Genomic DNA, 24,341 nt, shown 5'->3' with positions numbered 1-24,341 from the left:
AGCTCTTTACATTTCTATGGTGACCCCAATTTTTTGTTGTTTTTGCATTCACTAGTTTAGTGGCTTCTAAACTTGCTTCCTCACTTTCTCAAATACAAGCTCATGTAGAGTTTGTAGGAGTATTTATGTACTTATATGCTCAACAGGATTGCAGCCAGAGTAAAGACTGTGGGGTAAATGCAAAATAAAATAAAACAAAGCATCTCCATTCCACTTCTGACTAACAATAACAATATACCATGAAACTCTGTTTTTATTAAAGATTTCATTTGCTTTTTAGCAATTCTTTCTGGTCAGCTTGGCTTTGGTATATGCCCTAGTAAATTGTAAAAATATGAAGTCAAATGCTTTGAGATATAAATCTTTATAGGTGTTTTATATCTAATATAAACCATAGTACCCAACACCAAGCAGGTATGGGATGGATGGATGGATATATACTCCATGTTTGAGAAGCTCAACCTACATCTCAGGACATTTGAGAATAGAAGATGCAAATACAGCATGTGGATAACTGGTAGCTTAAAAAAAAAAAAAAAAAAAAAAAACCAAAAAACAAAACAACAATAACAACAAAAAAACAGTGTTAGTCCATTTTCACCCTGATCTTTCAATCATATTCAAGTGCCTTGACTGTGAAGGTCTCCCTCTTACTTGTAGTTGTTTGCTTTCATTCATCCATTAACTAACTGCAGAACGTTTTTTCTCCACCCATTTCTCTTCATCAACTCTAATGTAGCTGTCAGGTCTCAGACTTTAAGTTTTTCCTTCTGGATGGACCTGATCCCAAATTCAGGAGAGACAATTCTCTTCTTTAATCTGATAGAACTGGATAGTCCCTTTATGAAACATTGAGCTAACCACACTATATTCGCCTATTTGTCCTTTCTCACAAATTCAGCAAAGAATTCAATAACCAAAAATCATGAATTGAGATCCATTCCTTGTTTCGTATTGCTTAAAGAATATCAATGCTAATTTTTAACCAATGACACAGAATTGATTTCTATAGAAGATGCCCCCAAAGCTTTTCTCCCAGTCCCTTTTCCTTCCTTACCAAAAACATCTGTCCAATTCCAGGTCTCAGTCTTCAACCCTCTGTCACTCTCCTCTGGGTGATTTCCTTTTCTGTCTTGTTAGATACAATATCTTCCAGTGCAGGGCTCTTCAAACAGCGGTATGCTGGCTCATGACGATTCCAGAAACTTGTGTTGCCAACAGCAGGGAGAAAAGTACAGAAACCGAGAGGAAACATGTAAAAAATTCATGGAAAACGAATTGAGTCTTTTTAATGAATCTAGTAATAAAAAGGATTTATTTGTCATTGCCTTTTCTAATTTCATGTTTCTATTATTTTATTTTTATTGTATTAAAAATATTGGTCTGTGACGAAATGGGAATAAAAGCTGGTTCTTCACCAGCTTGTTGGAGAAGTATTGCTCTTCTTTCTTCTTGGCTATTGAAAACATTTGACCTTCTTTACAAGGAGCACACCATACAGTCTAAATGGAGGCTGTTCACAGAGTGTGTTTTGGCCTTCTGAGCGTGAATTCATCCGCATATCAGCTCTATCTTCTAGAACTCTCCCTTTCCTGATTTATCCAGTCTTACAAAGCAACTCAGGAACCAAACATACAAAGCTCTATATGGTGGGCATAGCTGGAGAGGCCCAGAAGTCCTCTTCTGCTGCCTGAAGTGGGAGGATGGCAGGTGATGAGACAAGAACACAGGTGGCCAGTACCTGCCATTCAATACCTCTTCTTCCATCCCCATTACAAAAAAAAAAAAAAAAAAAAAAAAAAAAAAAATTGAAGGAAATGAAGGAAATGGACTGAAGTCATGGAATACACATATAAGAAATCTCATTTTTTAAAGATATGAATTTTGGGGAGGGGTACTGGGAATTGAAATCAGGGGTGCTTTACCACTGAGCTACCTTCCAACCTTTTTTTTGGCGGGGGCTCTTCCTACTTCAGCCTCCCAGACACTGGGGTTACAGGCTTGCACCACCACGACCAGCTTAAAGACACAAAATTTTAATTTTTAGGAGGTAAAAGCAGATATTCACCCAAAGAGAAAGCTGTTAAGACAGATAATGCTTTAAGGTAAGAAGAAAACTTGCATTAAGTAGTGACTTGATTCTTTTTATTTTGTGCATCTTTATTTATAGAGATTGCAAATAAGACTACACAAATCAAGGCATTAACCAGATCAAAATTTCTATTTAAATTCATTTACTTTTCATGTATCTATTATTATCTATGGTCATTTGTTTGTATCTAATTTTACAAAGACAATTCCATGAACACTACAGATATTGCTGTACTTTTAATCCAAACATTTCATATATTGTTTTAAAATAATTTCTTTAATGCTTTATTGAGCTATTAAATTCTGAAGTGGCAATGTTGCTACATATAAAATGCTTATGATGTAAACTTTCTTGGGATATGTATACTGTAAGAGCCACTGCATCTTATTTAAAAATTTCTTTCCAATTGGCTATTTGCCCTTTTTTGTTTGTTTCTAAGAATATTTCCTTGGATCCTACATGCTTTGCTTCTCTAAGGTTCTCATTAGAGAGGAAATACTTTGCATTATTTAGGAAGCCATCAATAAAAAAACAAACAAACAAACAAACAAAACAACCCAGTGGTCTCCCATAGAGTATCAGCACCATCTCTCTTCTTTTTATTCACATTATTTTTAGATTTCAAATGTTGAGTCATACCCATTGATTGTGATAAATTAACCATTTTTTGAGATAAGTGGATTGTTTCATTCTCCACTCACATCTGCTTCCTTCAAACCCATTCATATTTACCACTTAAATTATCAATACTATTCAGCTAGCTCCTGAATTACCTTCTTTCGTCCCAAGCATTCTCTGCGTGACAATCTGAATTTTCATACACCTAATTAATATATTTTTAAAAAAAATTTGTGGTACTGGGGATTAAACTCAAGGGTGGTCTACTTCTCAGCCACATTCCCAGTCCTTTTTATTTTTTTATTTTTATTTTGAGACAGTCTCATTACATTGTCCAGGATGACCTTGAATGTGCAATTCTCCTGCCTCAGACTCTTGAATAGCTGGGATTACAGGAGTGTGTTACCACGCCCAGCTTAATAAATATATTTGCTTGCCTCCACCTAGTTTCCTGTGTTAGTTCATTTCGTGTTACTATTTAAAAAAAAAATACCTGAGGCTGGGTGATACCTAAACAATAGAGGTTTATTTGTCTGGAAGTTGAAAGTCAGAAATGAAGCAGCCCCATGGACTCTGGTATAGGGTTTGGTATGGGTTGGTGTCATAACACGAGTATATGGAAGATAAATCACATGGTGACACAGGAAGCCTGGAAGGAACAGTCTTGTTCTTTTATAATGACTTAATGTCCTGGGCACTAATTTCAGATCTGATATGAACTGCATTCATTCCTTTCAAAAGCAGCAACCTCGGTGACCTAATCACCTTGCACAAAGCTCCACCTCTTAAAAGTTCTGCCACCTTCTAGCATCGCCACACTTTTTATTTATTTATGTACTTATTTATTTTTTAATTGTAAACAAATGGGGTACATCTTGTTTCTCTGTACATGAAGTAGAGGCATATCATTTGTGTAATCATACATTTACCTATAATGACGTTTGATTCATTCTGTTATTTTTTCCTTCCCCCCACCCCTCCCACCCCTCTTTTCCCTCTATACAGTCTCTCCTTCCTCCATTCTTGCTTTCTTCCCACCCCCCATTATGTATCATCCTCCGCTTATCAGTGAGATCATTTGTCCTTTGGTTTTTTGAGATTGGTTTATCTCACTTAGCATGATATTCTCCAATTTCATCCATTTGCCTGCAAATGCCATAATTTTATTATTTTTATGGCTGAGTAATACATATATATATTTTTATATATATATATATATTTATATATATATATATATATCTCACATTTTCTTTATCCATTCATCAATTGAAGGGCATCTAGTTTGGTTCCACAATCTGGCTCTTGTGAATTAAGCAGCTATGAACATTGCTATGGATGCATCATTGTAGTATGCTGATTTTAAGTCCTTTGGGTATAAACCGAGGAATGGGATAGCTGGGTCAAATGGTGAGGGTTACACTTGAACCATATGCAAACCACAGCAGTCCCTTAAACACAATGCCTCTGAAATGAAATGGATTTTCTCTACCCAATCTTGTTCTCGTCCCTGAAGAAATCATCCTCTCTTTTTAAATGGTCAGTATTTCTATTAATGATGGCATAAATTTTCTAGTTACCTGAAATAAAAAAATATTCTTCCTGTTCCTTTCTTGATAAACCTGATTAGTCAGAGCAAGTCTTGATTCTACCACAAAATTTTTTAAAAATCTTTTTTTGTCTTTTCTCTTCACACTTATATTTCTTTTGGCCTATACTTCAGCTCCTACTTTTAATTGCTTGCTATTTCACTTCACTTTCCAATCTTCTGTGAGGATTTTCTTCCCAAGTTACATGTTGGTTCATCCGGACCTTTCCTCTTCTCAAAAATCTAGTATTCTGCTACTTATAGAATAAATTCAAATTCTTTACCAAGGGATTCAAGGCCTTTGAAGACAAGTAGTTTATATAAGCTCAAAACTCAACAAATTTAGTATATTCTTCATTTCTAGGATTTGTCATTTCTCATGTTTCTATCTTTTGGAATATTTTTATTTCCAATCATTTTCTTCACAAGCCATTGTTCTCCTAAACTTTCAGGGCTTACCTGAAATGACTTCTTCTTTCTTGTGTTCATGAGGCTTATTCCTGAGAAGTCTCAGAGAGATTAGTTTTGATCTCTACTTGTTGGCTTTTTTATAAATATAGTATGGTTTTATTACAGATACATTTAACTTACTCAAATCATCCATATGTGTGCTCACAATTTCAATAGTACAGTTGAGTCTACCTCTACTTGCCATCCTTTTAAAATTATTTTTATATATCTCAGTTCTCACAGGCTTTTTATAGGAACATCTTACTTGATGTGGTTCTAGTTTGGGGAGATGTGGTATTTTTTCGCATATGAGAGCAATGTCCTGAAATGTTAGGTCACAGATACGTACATTTTTATTACTTCTGTGACTTGGAGGACTAATTCAGATGTGCCTGTTTAATTCTTCTACTTCCTTTTTTTTTTTTTTTTTTTCCTGTTCTTTCTTTCCTTTTACCTTTTGTTTGTCCTGGGGACTGAACCCAGGACCTTTCACATGCTAGGTAAGTGCTCTACTGCTCAGCTACATCTACAACCCTGCATGTTTATTTCTAATGTGGTGTTTTCCTAAGGAGATTTTTCACTTTTTTGTAAGACGTGAATTTGCAAATTTCTAGGTTTTAAACTTTCTGTTTAAAGATCGTGAACTCCTAAGGGAACACATATGCTATTTATTTTTCTTATAGCATATATTATAATGCTGAAGTCAATGTTTAATGCATAATCATTTGCTTGAATTTATTTTAAGTATTTCAAACCAGGATGTATCTCATAGAGATATCAAATAATCTCAAGCAATGTTCTAATGTTTCTTTGTGGTATAGTGACTGTCTGTGGTACAGTGGGTAGTCCGTATATATGCTACATAAACACTTCATAACCAATTCAAGCATTCTACAGGAAAATCTTACTCATGTTTTTATAAAATACAAGAATTAGTATCTTAACTTCTTATAAATAAAAAATGTGAAGCTGATCTTATAGAACTTGCATAAACTTCAAGGAGGAAGTTCATCTCAGTATTTGAAAGAACCAGAAAACAGAGCAAGGGACTCATGTGGTGAATTGGTCTCACATGGATTCAAACTCACAAATTATAGCTAAGTGTGCTCAGGAATATTCAGTCTTTCTAGTCTGTTAGGAAAAGAAAAGCATGGTTTAATATACTTACATAAATACATGCACATTATCATATATCAGTAATAATAAAGGCTCCTTGATGATGTTGTGATATTTTAATTCCTTTGCAGGAAAAGTAAAGAGAGTAATATGCAGGTTGTGGCATTTCAATTTTCCACTTTGGAGATTTTGCGTTTGGATGGAATCTCTTTGAGACCTGGCCTAACGTAAGGTTGTGTTGTCTCTCGTTCCCACCTTTGATCATCCTTTCAGCAGAGCAGGGCTAATGACATCACCATCATCCTTAAGCTCAGAAGAATTCCCTGCTGTTTTTTTTTTTTTTTTAAGATAATCATAATATTTTTCATTTTTGAGAAATTTCTTATATTGAATGTTTGGTGTGGAGGCAAAGAGTTGTAGTAAAAGAAGTATCTTTAAAAAAAATCTTTATCATACTTGAAAATTAAATTTCTTCCTGAGTAGTTCTGTTTCTGTATGTGCCTCTGTCCATAAATGAGGTTCTGAATTTAGGAACCAGGTTAAATGTTTTATCTAAATGGACATATTTCAACCAGATTTGTAAACCTCATTACAAATAGCCAGATGCAGTAACTATTAGAAACCTAGCCAGAAACTGGAAGCTTATGTTTTTAGCATTCAGTCTGCTGTCCAATTATTTTCTGCCACAACTCCCATTCTAATTAAGCTATTGAAAATACATTGCAGTTTTATCATTACTAATGCTTTTGGTTTGTTTCATGGTAGAGCTTTTTTATAATTGGAACATGATAAATATTATCTGAAATTATTTCATGAATACAAATCATTATCTGCTCTGCTTGTATCAATGTCAAAGGAATCTTACTGGTATCTAGAGGTTCTAGAATGACAGTGAATCTGAATAATTCATTGGCTGTTGACAGGTCAGCCTGACTACTTCCACAAACATTCAGGAAGGCACATAATGTTTCAGTCATAAAGAGCTTAACCTTAGCTTTGTTTATTTATTTTTCGCTATTATCATATGAGGTCAGTACAAATTACCTTTGTTACTATGATTGGGTGGTTCAGAAAACTGAAGAACACAGAAATAGACTGAAACTATGGTTAAGCCTGTTACTCAAAGTTATAGCCAAGGTCACAGATAGAGTATAAGTCTGAAATTACATGCCTAAACCCGTATTTGTTCTTTCACTGTTCAATCAAAGGAGGCAGATTATTTCTTAGTTCTGGTATGTTTGCAATTTTGCAGCTTGGAACAAAACAGCACTTTATATTATATAGCACCTTCAAATTTCATCTCATCCAATCATACAGCAAATATTTCTTTAGTGCATTTCATGTGAACTGCACATGAAAGTCTAAGCATGTGCCAATGTCACATTTCTTATTTTCAAAGAGCTTCATGGGCACAATTCATTTTAACATAAGACCAAGAGGCAAAGGAACAAATTAACTGTTGAAAGGAAGCAATAGGCCAGACATCAAAGGGTGGAAGCTGATTTTTCTGCCAAGTATCTCATATCAGACCTGGGTATATATCTGGGATATACAACCATCAGATATACAGCCAAATGATGTGGAATACCTTTAATCTGATAACCTTTAAATATTTATTGAGCATTTATTTAATTGAGTAGATAGGAAAAGATGAAATGTGTATTTACTAGAGAGATATTCTTTGCTTCCAAAGTAATGACTTAAACACACCAAGGTGAGTAGACATTACTTCACAGTCTCAAATGTGAGACTGACTGTCTTACATTTTCAAGTGTTAAGTTTAACTTTTGTGTTCAAGCACTTTTTTCTTTTTCCAGACTGATGAAAGTCTTTGGACCTTGCAGGTGTTTCTGCACATCCCAGGTTTGTGCCCTGGTGAAGACAGAGGGATGGCATATACTAGGTTCTCAGTTATTGTTTCCAACTGAGTATTAATAAGACAAATGGAAAACATAAAAGTGTCCACAGATTAGCATCTTAGAATATTATCCCAGTCACATTATCTTTCGGTAGATCATTGTACAGTTAAAAAGATTTCTTATTTAGATTTATTTCTCAGAGTTCTCAAAAAAGATACGACATGGCTCTTTTGTCCAAGAAGTAACTGGCAAGCTTTGGACGTCTGGAAGCGTTGGGTAGGCTCCTCACTGGGAGGTACAGCATCAGTTTCCCTCAAACTCAGTCCTCCACGCATGGAGCCTCTCTGACACGCCTCTTGCTGGAGCTCAGTCATAGAAGAGAAGAATTAACCAGAACTGTGGTTCTCCAAATTGAGTAGGAAGGTAGACTGAAATCGGACTAGACCCTTTCAATTCCTGAGACAATGCCTGCTGGTCTTAGCTTTCCTGTTATTAGTTATGCCTTCTATCCTTGTGACAGGTGCCATCTACTATCCAATGTTCTACTCTAGGGACCCTTACACTTTACTAATTGCTGGTTGCTGTCCTGGAATAATCACTCCCAGGCCAGGTGCTCCCTTGAAAGCTTTCCTGTGGCTTGAGATTTGACCTAGTCATCCCACTCCTCAGCATATATCCAAAGGACTTAAAATCAGCATACTACAGTGACATAGCCACATCAATATTTACAGCAGCTCAATTCACAAGAGCTAAGCTGTGAAACCAACCTAGGTGCCTTTCAACAGATGAATAGGTAAAGAACATATGACATATATACACAATGGAATGTTACTCAGCCATAAAGAAGAATGAAATTATGGTATTTGCTGGTAAATGGATGGAACTGGAGAATATCTTGCTAAGTGAAATAAGCCAGTTCCAAAAAACTAAAGACCAAATGTTCTCTCTGAACATAATAACAGAGGGTAGGGAGTGGAAGTATAGAAGTTCATTGGATTAGACAAAGAGGAATGGAGAGAAGGGATGGGGGGAGGGGAATAGAAACAACAGTAGAAAGAGTTGGACATCACTTTCAATATGTTCATATATGAATACATGACCAGTGTAACACCTCATCATGTGAAAACACAAGTATGGGATCCTAATTGGAATAGGTTGCACTCCATGTATGTATGAAAAGTCAAAATACATTCTAATGTCATGTATATCTAAAAGCAACAAAGGAAAAAAAAAAAAAAAGAAAACCTTTCTCTGCAGGCTCTTCTCTTTCTTTTTCAGCTGTCTCCTTGCTGGCACTATAGGCACATCTCTGTTACATTCAACAGCTGATGAATCGAGCTGCTCTCAAGTACTATATGTAAATCTCATTCTACAAACTGAAACTTTCTTCCATTTTCTAAAACTCAAACTGCATTTCCAACTTTAGACTCACAGGAAACACAATGTTGGTTCTTCCTGAGGACTTAACCACACAAATAAGAATTTCAGAACCTACGAGGAATTAAGAAGGAAACATACAGGTAACAGGAAAGGAGCAATGGCTCTGTTAATGACCCCTTCAGGTATTTCTAAGCCATGCTAGAGCAGTAAAAATCTTTTGCAAACTGCCTGTAGTTTAGTAGAACTGGAAACACTGCTCAATCATTTCTCAGTGTCTTATCAACTCCCTGAGGAAATAGCCCTTAAATTCAGAATCTACAAATACCTCATATTCTCTCTTTCTCTTTCTGTGAATGTTCGTGTGTGTGTGTGTGTGTGTGTGTGTGTGTGTTTCTCATCTTCCTTTGCCTTCCAGTTTCTTCATTAACACTTTCCATGCCAAAGAAATCCTAGTCCCTTGCAGGACAATAAAACAAACAAACAAACAACTACAAAACCCCAAGTCAATGTAAAAAAAAAAAAAAAAAAAACACAGGATCTCAAATACATCATGAGTAAAACCTCACAATATTATTCCTGATACATATGTTCTCAACTAAATATAATTTTAGTCTCTTATTTTATTCGTTGTTACCTTCACTTATTAAATGAATGCGTAACTGAAATGGAGTGAATATCAAATTCCTTTTCTCCGCTTTATTTTTTTCCCCTTGTTAGTAAGTTTTCCCCTCATTTGTTTAGAAATGGGTTTCAATATCTCTTTTATATTCCTTAGGAATTTTCTTAAATCTCAAAATCTCTTTGTGATGTGTCCAGAAGGATTAATTTAGATAGCAAAATAAATCTCTCAATCAGTGTTCTATACTCTGGTTTTGCAATTTAAGCTGACTGATTTTTAGCTCAAGTTTTCAGGGTTATAGTTTTGGCCTATAGTTGCATCCTTCAGTTTGAACATTTGAAATAAAACAAGCAAACACACAAACAGAAACAAAACTTCTCCACTCCTAATTCTGTTGGGAGGAAATCTTTGCCAGCTACTCTTCTGACAGAAAGTAAATATCTAGAATATATAAAGTACTCAAAAAACTCTACACCAAAAATAAAATAATAACCAGCTCAATAAATGGGCACTGTAGAGACTGTTCCCACAAGAAGAAGTGAAAACGGCCAAAAATTATATGAAAAATATTCTACATCTTTAGCCATCAGGGAAATGCAAGTCAAAACTCCCCAGAGATTCCATCTTATTTCAGTTAGAATGGCAATCATCAGGAAAACAATTAACAATGGTTCTGATGAGTTGCAGAAAAAGGAAGCCTTATACACTGTTGATGGGAATATAAATTAGTGTAGCCCTATATAAATCAGTTATGGAGATTCCTTACCAAACAGAAAAGGAACTACCATATGATGCAGTTATACCACTCCTTTATATTTTTTAAAATAATCAAAGACAATATACTTTAGACATACATGCTTTGCAATTCACAATAGCCAAGTTATGGAATCAGCTCAGGATTCCATTGACAGTTGAAAGGATTAAAATATGTGGTTTGTATACACAATGGAGTTTCATTTAGTCATAAAGAAGAAGGAAATTATATTATTTGCAGGAAAGTGGATGGAACTGGAGAACACTGTGTTAAGGGAAATAAGCCAGGCTCAGAAAGACAAAGGCATGTTTTATCTCATTTGCTGAAGACAGAGTGGGAGGAAAGGGGGATCTCAGGAAAGTAGAAGGGTGATTATTAGGGTTGAGGAAAAGGGTCAGGGGACAAGAGGAATGCAAGGGAAGATACGGGGGAGTGTAATTCATCAAATAATGTTATATGCATGTATGAATATTCCACAATAAACCCATTAATTCTGTGTAATTAATATGTAGCCATTAAAAAAAAAAGAAGTTTTATTTTCTTTAATTCAGTTGGAGCATAATCAGTATGCATTTTGCTACTTAGTTGACTGTGTTAGAAATTCTATAAGAGACTCAATATAGCTGGCATCCTATTCCTGGTTCTCTCCAAGTGATCATTTTAGCACCCTTTTAAATTGGTACTTCAGGCTTTGCCTGACTGGTCTGTCTTGTTACTGGACCTGGGCCACCCTCAAATCATGCTTGCACCACCAAAAGAGCTATCTAATTAGTCTTCTGTCTCTGGTCTTACCTTACTCCAGTCATTCATCCCAGAGGTTTGTGTCTAAAATGCAAATCTGAGCGTGTTACCCACTTGCTTACATGTCTTAATGCCTTACCAGAATCTATTTCAGTGAACTACCATATGCTACCTATTAGATGATTCCGGAATACCTTTAAAAGTCCAGAATACTGGACCTTACTTCACAAACACAGGTTGAGAATTTATAATAGGACTAGAAAATTTCTAGTAGAGTTGGAAATTTGCATTTACACTTGAGCAAGAACACTGAGAAATTCTTATGCCTGACAAAAATCAGAATCGCTATGGACAGTAAAAGAATAAAAGTCATTAAATATGATTGCCTTGCTTATCCTTCTCCTATTATTATGGAGTCTCTGCTCGAGCCATGCTTGATTACATGTATTTTCCTTTTTCTTTTATGCCTTCTTGCTTTTTCACATGCTATGCCTTCAATCTTGAATGCCCATTCTTATCTTTTTAACTGTCTAATTCCTACCTGTTCTGTAAGAGGCAGGAGGAACAATTCTTCATCTGTGAAGTCTTCCCTGAACCTCCTGCCTCCCACAGAGAACCATTTCCACTCCTCCAGCTGCTCCCATCACGCTTAGTAAACACATCATCACGGCGCTAAAGAGTTCAAGTTAAAACTAGTGGGCAGCTATGGGTATTGTGGCCAAAGACAGGGCATGAACTAGCATGCCTGACTCTGACTGTGAGGGTGGTAATAGTATTTTCTCAGTTTTCTATGTTAGCGCTCACTCAAGGGCCATAGTATAGAAGGCACTCAGTCATTTTTTGAAATAATACATTTAAAAATGCATACGTAATAGGAAATACGATGGAGTTTTTTTGTTTCATAGGGTTTCACAACTCAAGTCAGTCCAAAGCTGAAGAAAGGTTGCTAAATGCATGCCATTCCAAAGATAACCTCCAGCAATTGGGGCTTTTATTTCCCCTCCCAGCACTTACCAAGTGCTATGGGAATCAGTCTTCCTTTCACCACTTATCCTCCAACTTCACTTGCTGCCAAAAATATCTAAAAAGTACAGAGAAGCAAGAGATAAAGTGTGTCATCAGTCATTGGCCTGGTGGGAAGTGATCTGTGAGTGATGGAGGCCATCCCACCATGAGGGTGAAAGGTTTGGGCATTTTTCTGCCAAATCAGGTGATGAGGACACATTAGTGAAATTATTCACATACCAGCACTGCGATAAGAGAGACTGGTTCAAATTCCCTCAATTTTTAAAAGCACTCATGCAATGGATATTTGACTGTCTTTTGTCTTTCTGGAAGAGAATTGGAGAGAGGGGCAAGGAAGAGTAGGGTGGGTGTGAAGCACCGTCACATCTCTCTGGCATACTAAGGATGTGTGAATGTCCTCTGTGTCAAGTGTACACTCTGGAAGGTAAGTGGCTTTCATCCATGTTTGTAGGAACCAGTGGAAGAGGGCAGACAGACAAGGGAGATGACTGTACATAAGGTACTAAGGGTGGAACCTGAGATCCTCATAGTGGAAGAGGATGAGCTTGAACTCCAATATCCAGGGACTGTGCAGTGTAAATCCCTGCAGCCTGGGTGGTCTGAGACTGAGGTACCTCATTACAGAATTGCACCTGGCAAGCAGAAATCATTCATCAGTGTTGGTCAGAAAAGCAACAATGGCAACCACCAAGAAAATGGCGGCCAGATCCAGTTAATACACTGAAGTTCATCACTTTCACCCCCTTGCTCTTTATTCTCATTATCAGAGTAGTTTCATCCTAGAGGAGAGAAGAAAGGACAGCTCCAAAAAAGAACACATATTCATTTTCAAAGAATGTTGCTAGTTCCACAATGATGACCAACAACAGGAAAGAGGAAAGCTTTGCATCTATTAACATGTGGAATTCTATGCTGGGCTAGACTAATGCAGTGTGGAGCTAATAGTAAATGTCCAGAAAGCTATAGAAACTTCTTAAAGTTGGCATTAAAGGGTCTGTCTCCCAGTGGAGAGTGCATATTCAATAGAATATGTTGGAATGCTATGACTAAAGAAAAATAAGTCATTTTTTTGTTGTTGTTGTTTTCATACCATCAAGCTGGGCTTCCTTTAAAAAAAAAAAATGCAGTTTGCTTGAATGGAAATAATGAATGCTAGAAGGCAACGGGGGTTCACCAAGGGCTAGTTATGTAACAATAATATCATTTCACTTTCTGAAAGTGTTTCTAGAGGATTGGAAATACCCAAGTCTAATCAAGATGAACAAGAAGCCTCGGGATAAGAATGGAGATAAGAAACTTGTAGTTTGTACAAATGTCTGAGGGAATAAAAGTGTCAACCAGAGTGAAGTGAGGTTTATATTGAGCTTAGAAAAGGGAGAATAAAAACATTTTTTTTTTTTTTTTATCAGTTTTTACTTGGTCTTCCACATTTAGGAAAAGAAATGCACTGAAGTTAAGGATGAGAGCATCACATTATAGGAAGCCTCTAGCTTGGCCTGGATGTCAAACAGGGTCTGCTCCTCCAAGCAGTGAGGCTTCCTTCTGACCCAAATTTATCCCTATAAATAAGAATAACTGCAGCTCCCATTTGGGATTATAGTGCAGATTAAGTGAAACTGCAAACATACACAGTGTGCCAACACGAGCAAACCCTAATAAACAGGGATCTCTTTCTTTCCTACTGAAGAACATATTAACTTCCTCACATTTTTGTGATAATTGAGACCTCCTTTGAAAATTTCCTTTAATACCAGTTCAACCTCCATCTTCCTACGTCTAAATTATAAACTCCATTTCCCGGATGTTTGATTCGGTGCTGTTTGGATGAGACACCAGTGTTTTACCTTCATTAAATCCAGTCAAGGACTCATCACCCTCTGGTGTTTGGTTCCTCACATCCTGACTTGATAGCAAAGCTCATCAGGATTAGCAAAGCTGAGGACCAGTCCTTAGAAAGTGGTGACCCTTCGAAGGGTGGCTGCCCAGTGAGGATCAGCTAGACTTCCTGTTCTACCTCCCTTCTACCTTTCCTTTGAATGTTCTGTGGAACCACATTATAGCTTTAGCAACAGTTTAGGAAACAAGGCAACTCGGGAGGCCTTGTGAAACTACAGCTCTAAGACAAGGTATGCACAAAATGGCAAGCTCATCATGTAGCATAGTTAGGCAGATTGAAAGGCAGGTGTGCTCATCTCCTCAGGGCAGGAAATGACACAAAAGCACACGCAGGCATTAAGGGAAAAGGTTTTCAGTGCAAAAAGTGTTAGCCACCTGCCAGTTGAGCACAATAGCAGGTGCATATGTTAAATATCCACAAAGTCAAAATGATTTTTTTCTGGTTCTAATGTCACTTTTTGCTCTTTAAAACAAGACAATGCAGGTATACATTATATGTCTTAAGATTTTGACTTTGGAAGAATGAGAATCTTATTTCTTGAATTTAACATCAAATGTAAAAAAAGTAATATAAATATATGCACCTGTATAATTTACAATAAAGTTTCCAAATTTAGCTCTTTTCCTGAGTATAAAATTCTAAGAATATTGAAAATTATTTGGTTAAATTTGTAATTAATTATTTTTTTAAATGCAAAACCAATCACTCTTACTCAGACTCTTTTTGGATTGTGATGGGATGGGACATTATAAATATAAATTGCTTATCTAAGTTTTCAGAGGAAAACTGCATCATCCACAAATACATTGGATACTGAACGAAGAAAAGAACAATTAATTTTTAGCTTCCCTGGAGAATGAATTACTATGACAATGAATATATGTTTAACAAAAATTATATTTTAAGGGGAAAATACACTGAATATGAATTATTTTGATGATTATCCAATAATGTTATGCAAGTAGTTTCACCATTTGGGTTCTTTGTTTGTTTTAATAAAGCGTATGAAGTACTTCCTTTGATTGTGATTCCTGATTTGACTTTGCATCCATATTGGAAATTATCCTAAGTTTTGGGAAATAAATAACAGTTTTCAATTAATGCATGACAATTTTAGGGCATGACAGTTGGAGAATACAGCACTTAGGTTGAAAAAAGCATGTCATAGAATCATAGATGTTTTGTACTGAAAAGTTAAAAACGGGATATAGCTCAGTTGGTAGAGTGCTTGCCTTGCATGCACAAGGCCCTGGGTTCAATCCCCAGAACAACAACAACAAAAAAATGTTAAAAACATCTCTTTCATATACTTTATTAAAACAAAAAAACAAAGAACTCAAATGGTGAAATTACTTGCATAACATTATTGGCTAATCATTAAAATAATTCAAATTCAACGTATTTTCCCCTTTAATATGTAATTTTGTTAAACATATATTCATTGTCATAGTAATTCATTCTCCAGGGAAACTAAAAATTAATTGTTCTTTTCTTCATTCAGTATCCAATGTATTTGTGGATGATGCAGTTTTCCTCTGATTTCCATGGGTGAATAGTATTATTTTCAGAGAATAGCAGTTGAGATGACACAATCTAAAATTCTCTTCTATATGAACACTGTTAATGCTTTGTAATAAACATTCCTCTACATTCACAGCTAATATGAATTACATGATTTGTTTAATAATAAGAAATAGATCCTCTTCTGTGTATAATATTGAGGTAGGAAATTTACCTAGTGTTCCATGCATTCCCTTATATTTCTTATCCTCCCTTGCAGTTCAGTTGAACTATATGGCCAATTCTGGACCAAAGATTGGAAGAAGAGGTAACACAGCAGTTAAAAGCTGGCGTACTTCCTTCATATGTTGTATTGCAAGCTAATTTTGGAGTCCATGTGTTGAGAATGTATTGCTGCAGGATAGCTGCCTGACTTTCGGAGTTATCAACAAGAGGACAAATGCCTCCTCAATCTTCAATATAAATTCCTACTATTTCTCCCTTTTTTATAGCAAAAGCCACATTACTTTCAAAAAATAAATAAATAATTAAATGATCCATGTTATTTGAAGTCACTGAGATTTTTGTGTTTAGTGGGCAACTGACATTGCTTTACCTCAGCAATGTAAATATTATGCACATGTGAATCTATGGTAAGTTGCTTATTTCATTATTTTATGTAAGTGTAATCTTCCAATTTCCAAATATTTATGATAAATAGAGTGTATTACTCACTTCTGGGAGTAGGGTGGATCTGGAGAAACATTTCATTTTGTCGCTGATACTTGATTTTTCATCCAGGCAGCTTCCAATTAAAGTTGATTTAATTTTCTTTTTCAAACTTCTGGCATGTTCTTAACCTCTGAATCCAGGTCAGAATTAAAAAAAGAATGTTAACAAGCAAGCAGCAAATATTTTAATAATGTATTAACAATCTATCAGATATGACCTGACTTTGAAATATGAGGAAAATAAATAAAAATATTGTCTTAGAATCCATTTGGTAAATTTTTGAGCACTTAATCTACGCTAGGAACTAGTCTTGGCTCTGAATATTAAGTAGAACCTTAATTCAGTCTACTTTCTCCTTGAGAGGTTAGTTAATAAGTAATTGCATAAATAAATCAGGTAGTTTTAATAGTAATCTATTTTACAAAGGAAACTGTAAGCTTAGATAATGGCTTTTAAAAGAGTGGTGGAGTCCAATTAAATTTTTTGCCAATACTTTTCAAGTAACTGTAATTACCAAATAATGTTTTAGTGAATTACACATATATAAAATGGTTGGATGCTATCAAAAACCCTGAGGAATAGATAACAAAGACATTTTACAGATGTGAAAATGTAAACAAAGAAGAGGTAAGTACAGCATAAAGTCACCCGCCTGTCTCCTGGTGGAAACCAGGATTTCAATCTAGAAAGTTCAAATTCAGAGTTCAAGCTATTCAACATGCTGCTGTGTGATTTGAAGACTTCTCTGAGATTTACTGAATGACATATTTTATTAGGCCACACACAAAAAATATCCTTCTGAAAGAGAGAACTAGACAGAGGGAGTAGTGAGTATATAGATTCAGGGGTTGAAATGCACTTGGGATGTTTGACACTAAAAGTAGTATGGCTATTGCTATAAATAAGGGAGAAATAGTAGGAATTTATATCAGGCTACGTATTGGCATATAGTATATGGAAAGAACATTAATTTTATTAAGTGCATTGGTTTTATATCAAGGAATCACTAGATACAATTTTGCATTGTAAAAGAGTTCTCTGTTTATGGGATACAGACTAAATAAGGACAAGAGTAGAAGCAAAATATAAGAATTGCTCACAAATGGCAATTGCTTACCCAATCTGCATTCTCATTCTCCCTTTCTTTATCTTTCTTACATAGTTAATAAAATCTTGTTCTGTTTCACTTTTTTCTTTCTTTCTTTTTTTTTTTTTTCCAGATTGCATTGCACATGGAGAAAATATTTCTCAGCTTCCCTTGCAGCTTGGAGTGGTTATGTCAATACTAGATAAGCTGAAATCTCTGGATGGGACTTTGGGAGAAAACTCCATAGATGGAGCTGGTTCTGTAGGCTGTCGTTTTCCTGTTTTCCCTTTTTCTGCTTCCCCAGACACAGGATTAAAGGATGCATATACCAGGACTAAATTACAACTGCAGGGCATCCTGAGGAGCAGAAGGCCTGATATAAGGATGTCTGAGAGATAGAATTGAGCAGGAACTAGAGACCATAGTATAAGATCTGGACACTACATTCCAGTTTTCAGTTTTATGAAAGAAAAATCAACCCAATTTTATTTAAGTTGGGTTTATTTAATTACTTTCCAATATGCAGCCATACTCATCCCTTAAACTAAAAACAGAAGTGAGTCAGAAGGTTATAAAAAGAGTACTAACAAATGAAGATAGTGGTTTGGACATAGTGCTATCTATGAAGGTCATTTATCAATACAATACATGGAAAATGCAGTCCATAGACAATGAATTAAAATAAGTAAATAATGAGTAAGAAAACAATGAATATAATATTTTAATTGAATAAAATAAGTTAGTTAAAACTCTGTGACTCTAAATTTCACCATAATTACATTTATGTTAGAATATATCCATATTATATGTGTGTGTGTGCATATATTTTCTTTTGAGGAGGTAAGTAATGTATGAAAGGGAAAACACTATGTCAATCTTGTATTAATGTTTTCTAGTTGAGATTTTTAAATGGCTAAAACCTTAAATTTAATTTCTTACAGTGTCATTAAGTCAAAGATACATTTGCAGGGAAAAGCAAATAACCCATCCAAGCTTCCATGTACAGGCAGCTTCCCAGGGACAGATCAACATTTAAATCTATCAGATGAGTAAAATTCTATTTCTGTTTCTTTTTTTTTTTAACTTTAAGACAAAGTCCTCAATCTTTGCCCTCTCAATTCTTACTACTATACATATGCCACGTTTGTTAGATTGAAACTTTTGGTGGGGACATTAGGGACTTTTTAATCCCCCTTTTTGTGTAATCAATGCAATCTGCCTCCACTGCTTGCCTTGTACAGGAGGGGATACTATGAACCAAGCGAAATTCAATAACAGTGGTGGCTGACACGCTGGATAATTTAAAGATGCAGCCGTCTGACAGCTGATTCTTCAGTGACTACACTTCTACTGACAGAAGGAAAAGAAAATGCTGAAGTTGTCAGTCTGCTTCTATTTTTTATGAGCAAATTTTGTACTTTTTGGAGCTATGGGATGGAGGTGCGTTGCAGGAATGAACTTCATGTGCCAATCTGCAAAGCAATCCTTGCTCTCCCTTGTGATGGGAATAACACTTGTGGAGCATTTTTCACCTGAGGATGGCAGAGTGCCTCATTAAAATGGATTTATTAAACCTCCAGGGCCCTCTGTAGAAGAGGGATGGTCAGTTGCTATTTCATCAAGATGGGAAAACTGGGCAAAAAAGAATCCAAATGACTAAATTATAGCGCCCCAAATTGGCAGACTTTATGTGCTTTCTGCCCTGATTTTACAGCTGGGGTCAGCTCAGGCATGAAGCATCCTGGTACTCTAAGCACCAATGGGTGTGTAAGTAGCATAAAATGCTACATGCAAGGTTTTTCAACATCAGAACTATTGACATTTTGGTCCAGAAGTGTCTTTATTGTGGGGTGGTGGTGGAAGTTGACCTGTGCATTAAGTATGCTTAACAGCATGGTTTTCCTGGCCTCAATCCACAGATGCCAGTAGGATCCTCCTATTTGGACCACAAAAAATATCTCCAGATGTTACCAAATGCCCTGTGGGGAACAACAGATCCACCAACCCTTTACTGAGAACTATGGAGCCTTATGTAGGTGAACAAATCTGGGTTCTATAATTGGCACTTCATAGGAACATCCAGCATCACACACAGTGTTCAAAGGTCAGATGCAAACACTAGCTTGATTTGAGCAACTATTTTAACAAAATAGCAGGAGAGCTCAGTACGCAAATGGATTGTGAGTGGCAAGTAATACGAAAGTAATCGGGACAGGTAAAATCATTGAATTTGAGAGATCCATCCTTTCAACCAATGTAAAAAGGAATTGGCAAAAGTAGGTGAGGTCCCAAGGCCTCAACGAGATACTGAGATACAGGACAGGAGGAGTGTCAATCAAGGGGCTGCAACCTAATTTGTGGCACAGGAAAACCAAAATAGTAGGATAAGAGCTTTCCTGTCATTTCCAGACTGTGCCAGGTGATAATTTCTGAGGTTGAATACACTTAATGCAAACTGCTTTGGGAAGTGGGTGGTGCTGAGATCACTAGGAAAAGGCATCAATAATTATTGAGAGGAACAGTCAGAGAAGGAGGGACCATCGATGAGAGGTTCATTTCCTTCCTTTATCACAATCTGTTGTGAGATACTAATTCATCCCCTGAGCCTACATTAAATCAATTCCTAAGCTATAATTACAGGGAGAAGTAATAATTTCATATATTTAAATATCATTTAACAATTTTTAAATAGCAACAGTAAGAGCAAAGCCATCATTGATCTTGTAACCAACCTAGTATCTGAGAGAAAGGCTTCCTCTTTGGGACCAGCAATCTTTTTCAATCTCTGTCATTAAATGTAATTTCTCTTTGAAAAGTACTGTTACTTTTCCCATACTAAAATATACCCAAACCAGCTTAGACTTTATATGTGACATGGTAATTCTTACAGTGGCCTCTCATTCATGAATTCATCCATCCAACCACCCAATTAGTTAAATGGCAAACACCTTTCAAGCATCTATTGACACTAGGCACACACGTAAATATGGGACAAGTAAATGTGAATAAAAGCAACCCCTCACCTGAAGTAGATCATAGAATCCTAACAATATACTCCTTATTTAATTGCTATAATATAATTTCATGCCACTTGCAATGCTGTGGAACATATAGCCTCAAAAAGGACATGATATTTCACTTACAAGTTGAAGAGTTATTGTTGTTTCACCATAGGTAACATAGATTTTCCAACACAACAGTCGGAGCCAGTAGGGAATACAGATGTGCGAAAGAATGTCATAATCAGAGAACAGGAACACAATTGTCAGAAGCTGTGGGAGCTAGGCTTACCCAGTGGGCAGGATGAGTTTGTTAGTAGCCTCCTTTGGCAGGCTAAGGAAAGTAGGGTTTTCAGCAGGTCTTTTAAAGCAATGGAGTGACTTGGTCAGGTTCATGTAACAGGATGATCCCTCCAAAGGCACCACGAAAGATTTATTAGACTTGAGAGAGATTAGTGGCAGTGAGACGAAGAGTGACCAACTAATAGGCTATTCGAATCATCTCTGTGACAAATGAATTTGGCCTGAACCGAAGCCGTGACAATGGCATAGAATGAAGAGGAACGGTCTGGGATTTTCTGAGACGATGGAACACATGGATTACATAATTGGACTGATTCTATGTAAAGATTTTGGAAACTGATGGAACAGGGACCAAATTTGAGTTCACTTTTAGGTCAACATGATCGACTCTAGGACAGTTTGGCAGCTGGCATCAACCACAAGCCATGGAAAAGCTTGCACCCATAAAGAAATAATCTAGTACTTTCTTGGGTATTCTTCTCCTTGGCCAGCTGCAATCCTTTTACAATTTCTTGGCTATTCATTCTTAACTTTGCCTCCAAATTCAGTGCTGCATGTATAGTTTGATATTCTTAGTATTTACTGAGAGCATCCTATTTTGTTTTCTCCAGGATTTGTCACTCTTTTTTATTTGACTATTCAGAGCTAGGGCCACTGACTTCTCCCTAGCTTCCTGGACATATCCTCTAACATAGATATACCTTGTTTACCCACCCAGAGTTCTGGAAAACTTCCAATGATTGGATTCGTGGAGATCTATCTTTTAAACAAAAGTATACCAGTTGTAGACGTCTAGTACCAGTTATAATTTTCTTCTGGGAATTCAAGAATCAGTACAGGGAAAAATGCAAACAAGAGTATTATCAGGTTTTACATGTAACCATTGAAAGTCATGAGCTTGAATAGGTTCACTTGAGAGAGAAATGGAGTAGCATGAGAGAAGGTCAAAGATAGATATTAAGAAGCAAAGCACTTGGGGGCTGAGAAAAGAGATAGGGTAAAATTCAGGAAGGTGAGGGAATATGTGGGAGGTAGGGGAATCACAGACTGAAGTCATAAGGGGAAAAACCTTAAAAAGTCAATGGTGACTAGTCAACTATCATATTGCAATCATTTTATGAAGTGCTAAAGGCAAGAGTCACAGCTATAAAGATAAGTGGTAAGTGGGCAAGTGAAGAAAATAAATCAGGCCTATTCTTTTAAGAACTTGGAAAATAAAGTGGATTGCAGAGCAATTAGGAAGTAAAGTGAATATGTGGACAAAAAAAGTCTTTAAATAGAAAAGAATAAATATGGGAAATAATAAATATGTTAAAATGCTGAGAGGAAAAGTGCAAAGTACAAGAGAAAGGCACATCCATCATTCAAGCAGGGTCCCCGGAGGAGCACGAGAAGGAGCTGTCAGTCTTGGAGGTGAAGGGAGGTGTTCCCTTTTCTGAGATGCAAAACAAAGAAGAAAGAAAAGGTATGGAGGGAAATAGGTAAGTTGTGAGGTGGATAGATGAGCTTGGAGGTGACAGGAAGGAAATGGATGGTCTTCACATTTCACAGCTTTTAGATTCTCAGAGGAGCAGGAAGGAAGATAATATGCTAGGGTGGAGAGAAGATGACTGCCCTGATATATAAATATAATAAGGTCTTAGAATAATTAGGAAAGCAATATCATCATTTAATCATCACAAAATCTTAAAAAGTAGACATTATCTCCATTTTACTAAAGCAGAAACTAAAATTAAATCACAGGATGTAAGAGAAATTTATAAATTCTAAATGGCAGAAACAAGATTTTAACCTATGTATGTCTTATGTTTAGTGCTCTTTCAATCAAATAATATTAAATAAGAATTACTAATTATTTGAAATCATTATCTGTGGGCATGGAGTGAGTGAAGAAAGTAGTTCAAATATAGACAGGACTTTTGAAGAAATAGAATTTGTAAGAGTCAAAGAAAGGGGTAATCAGTCTCATTAAATAATATAATTGGTGAATTTACAGCCAAGTCATAGATGTAAATGCATAGAAGTCTGAAGCTGGAATGCGGGGAAAGGAGTTTGAGATTTCAAAGATGAAGCACTTCCAAGTGACAGAGTATCCTGAATGTGAGATTCTGAAAGCCCTTCCTTAAAGTAAGTGTGACTCCTGTTGGATTCCAGAGGTCAAAGAATCATGTGGTCAGGGCATCAATTGAGTTAACCAGTTAACCATGAGAAAGCCAAGATGGACCTAATGATGGAAAGATTTAGGTTTAGCTAGTGGATGACTCTCATAAATGAGGTATCAAAGGAACAAAGACACAAATTCATATTTGCTACTTTAAGACCTTTGGAAAGTTAATCTTTTTTTTCTAAGCACTGAGAGATGAGAAAGACAAGAAGAGTAGAGAAGGGATTTACTTATGGTTCTTTCTTTTTCTTTAACCAGACTTTATTTTTGATGAAAATTCCACTCCCAGTTAATCTTTCATTAAACGGTTACAAATATTTAACATTTTTTGTAATCCTTTAATAAGTTTTGTCTAAACTGGAACCACATTTCATCATTAATAACTGATTTATAGATCTATTTTGCTTTGGGTAAAAATAATTAAAGCCGATGGCTTACTTCAGTGGAAAATTGGAAAATCTTTTAACCTTGTTGTCTTGTCCCCCACTGACCATTTATTATAAATCACAGAATAATAGAACAGATTAACCTTTCTTGATTTATACTGTAGCATTATTAACATAAGCATATCATAGATGTTTATTATAGGGAATTTATGCTAAATCGAATTATGGGGAAAAATAAAATCTCTATACTTATAATTATAGCACTCCCTATTATTATTAGAGAAGAAGATAATTTCTCCAGTGGGTTACAAGAATCAAAATAATTTTAAATTTTACAAAGCATTTTAGATTTTTAACATATTTCTTTAATAAAATCAGAAAAGAAAAATGCTAAAATCAATCAAAACTTTCCAGAAGTGGCCATGACAGCGCTTCTAGTGCAATAAACAAATGAATCCTAAGAGCATGTCTGATGGCAGCCTATAGCCACAGATCAGATAGTCACCTCCCACTGTGTGCTACTGTTTCAGGGCTGGCATGCAAACTTTAACATAGTTATTTTTTCATTATCTTCATCTGTTAGTTCCTTCTGGAAGCCAGCTCCTGCCAGAAGTACTAGTATTAACTCTAATAATGTGAAATAGGATATTACAAATTCATTTAGCAAATGACACTTATAATAGAAGCAAAGTTTTATCTTTTACAATCAGAGAACACATTAATAGCATCATTCCTTAGGCAAAGAGAATGCTCTTATTCTCCAGTCTATTAATAATTCTGGTGTATGAATTTCAGTTTCCATTTTTCTTTTTGATTTGCTTTTTGCTTATCAATCAATCAATCTCTCTATTTAACTTAGTTTATTTAATAGCTTTTCCAGGGTTACTATAGTGGGTCATTTATGTCACCATTCTTGGAATTACTGATCATTCAGATTTTGTTAGATTCCCTTTTTGTTGCTAATGACTGAGTTGGATGCAAACAAAGCAAGCTGGCAAATTCATGAACATAAAATTAAATTTAGAGACTTACA

At 35.8% G+C, this 24,341-nt stretch overlaps 1 long non-coding RNA gene across 2 annotated transcripts; it reads left to right on the top strand.

Moving 5' to 3' along the window:
• Positions 1 to 12,547: 12,547 nt before the first annotated feature.
• On the top strand, positions 12,548 to 19,094 carry LOC306669594. 2 transcript variants are annotated; one of them, XR_013766163.1, is made up of 4 exons: positions 12,548 to 12,664; positions 15,639 to 15,685; positions 17,590 to 17,717; positions 18,698 to 19,094. It is a non-coding gene; the product is annotated as an uncharacterized lncRNA (long non-coding RNA). The 2 variants fall into 2 exon arrangements; XR_013766164.1 differs by lacking the exon at positions 18,698 to 19,094 and having other exon boundaries at positions 17,590 to 18,147.
• Positions 19,095 to 24,341: the final 5,247 nt, after the last annotated feature.

Source organism: Sciurus vulgaris, assembly GCF_902686455.1.
Source record: "Sciurus vulgaris genome assembly, chromosome: 9".
In the NCBI taxonomy this organism is placed as follows: Eukaryota; Metazoa; Chordata; class Mammalia; order Rodentia; family Sciuridae; genus Sciurus; species Sciurus vulgaris.
Note: the sequence above shows the minus strand (reverse complement) of the source record. Positions and strands in the feature narration are given on the sequence as shown.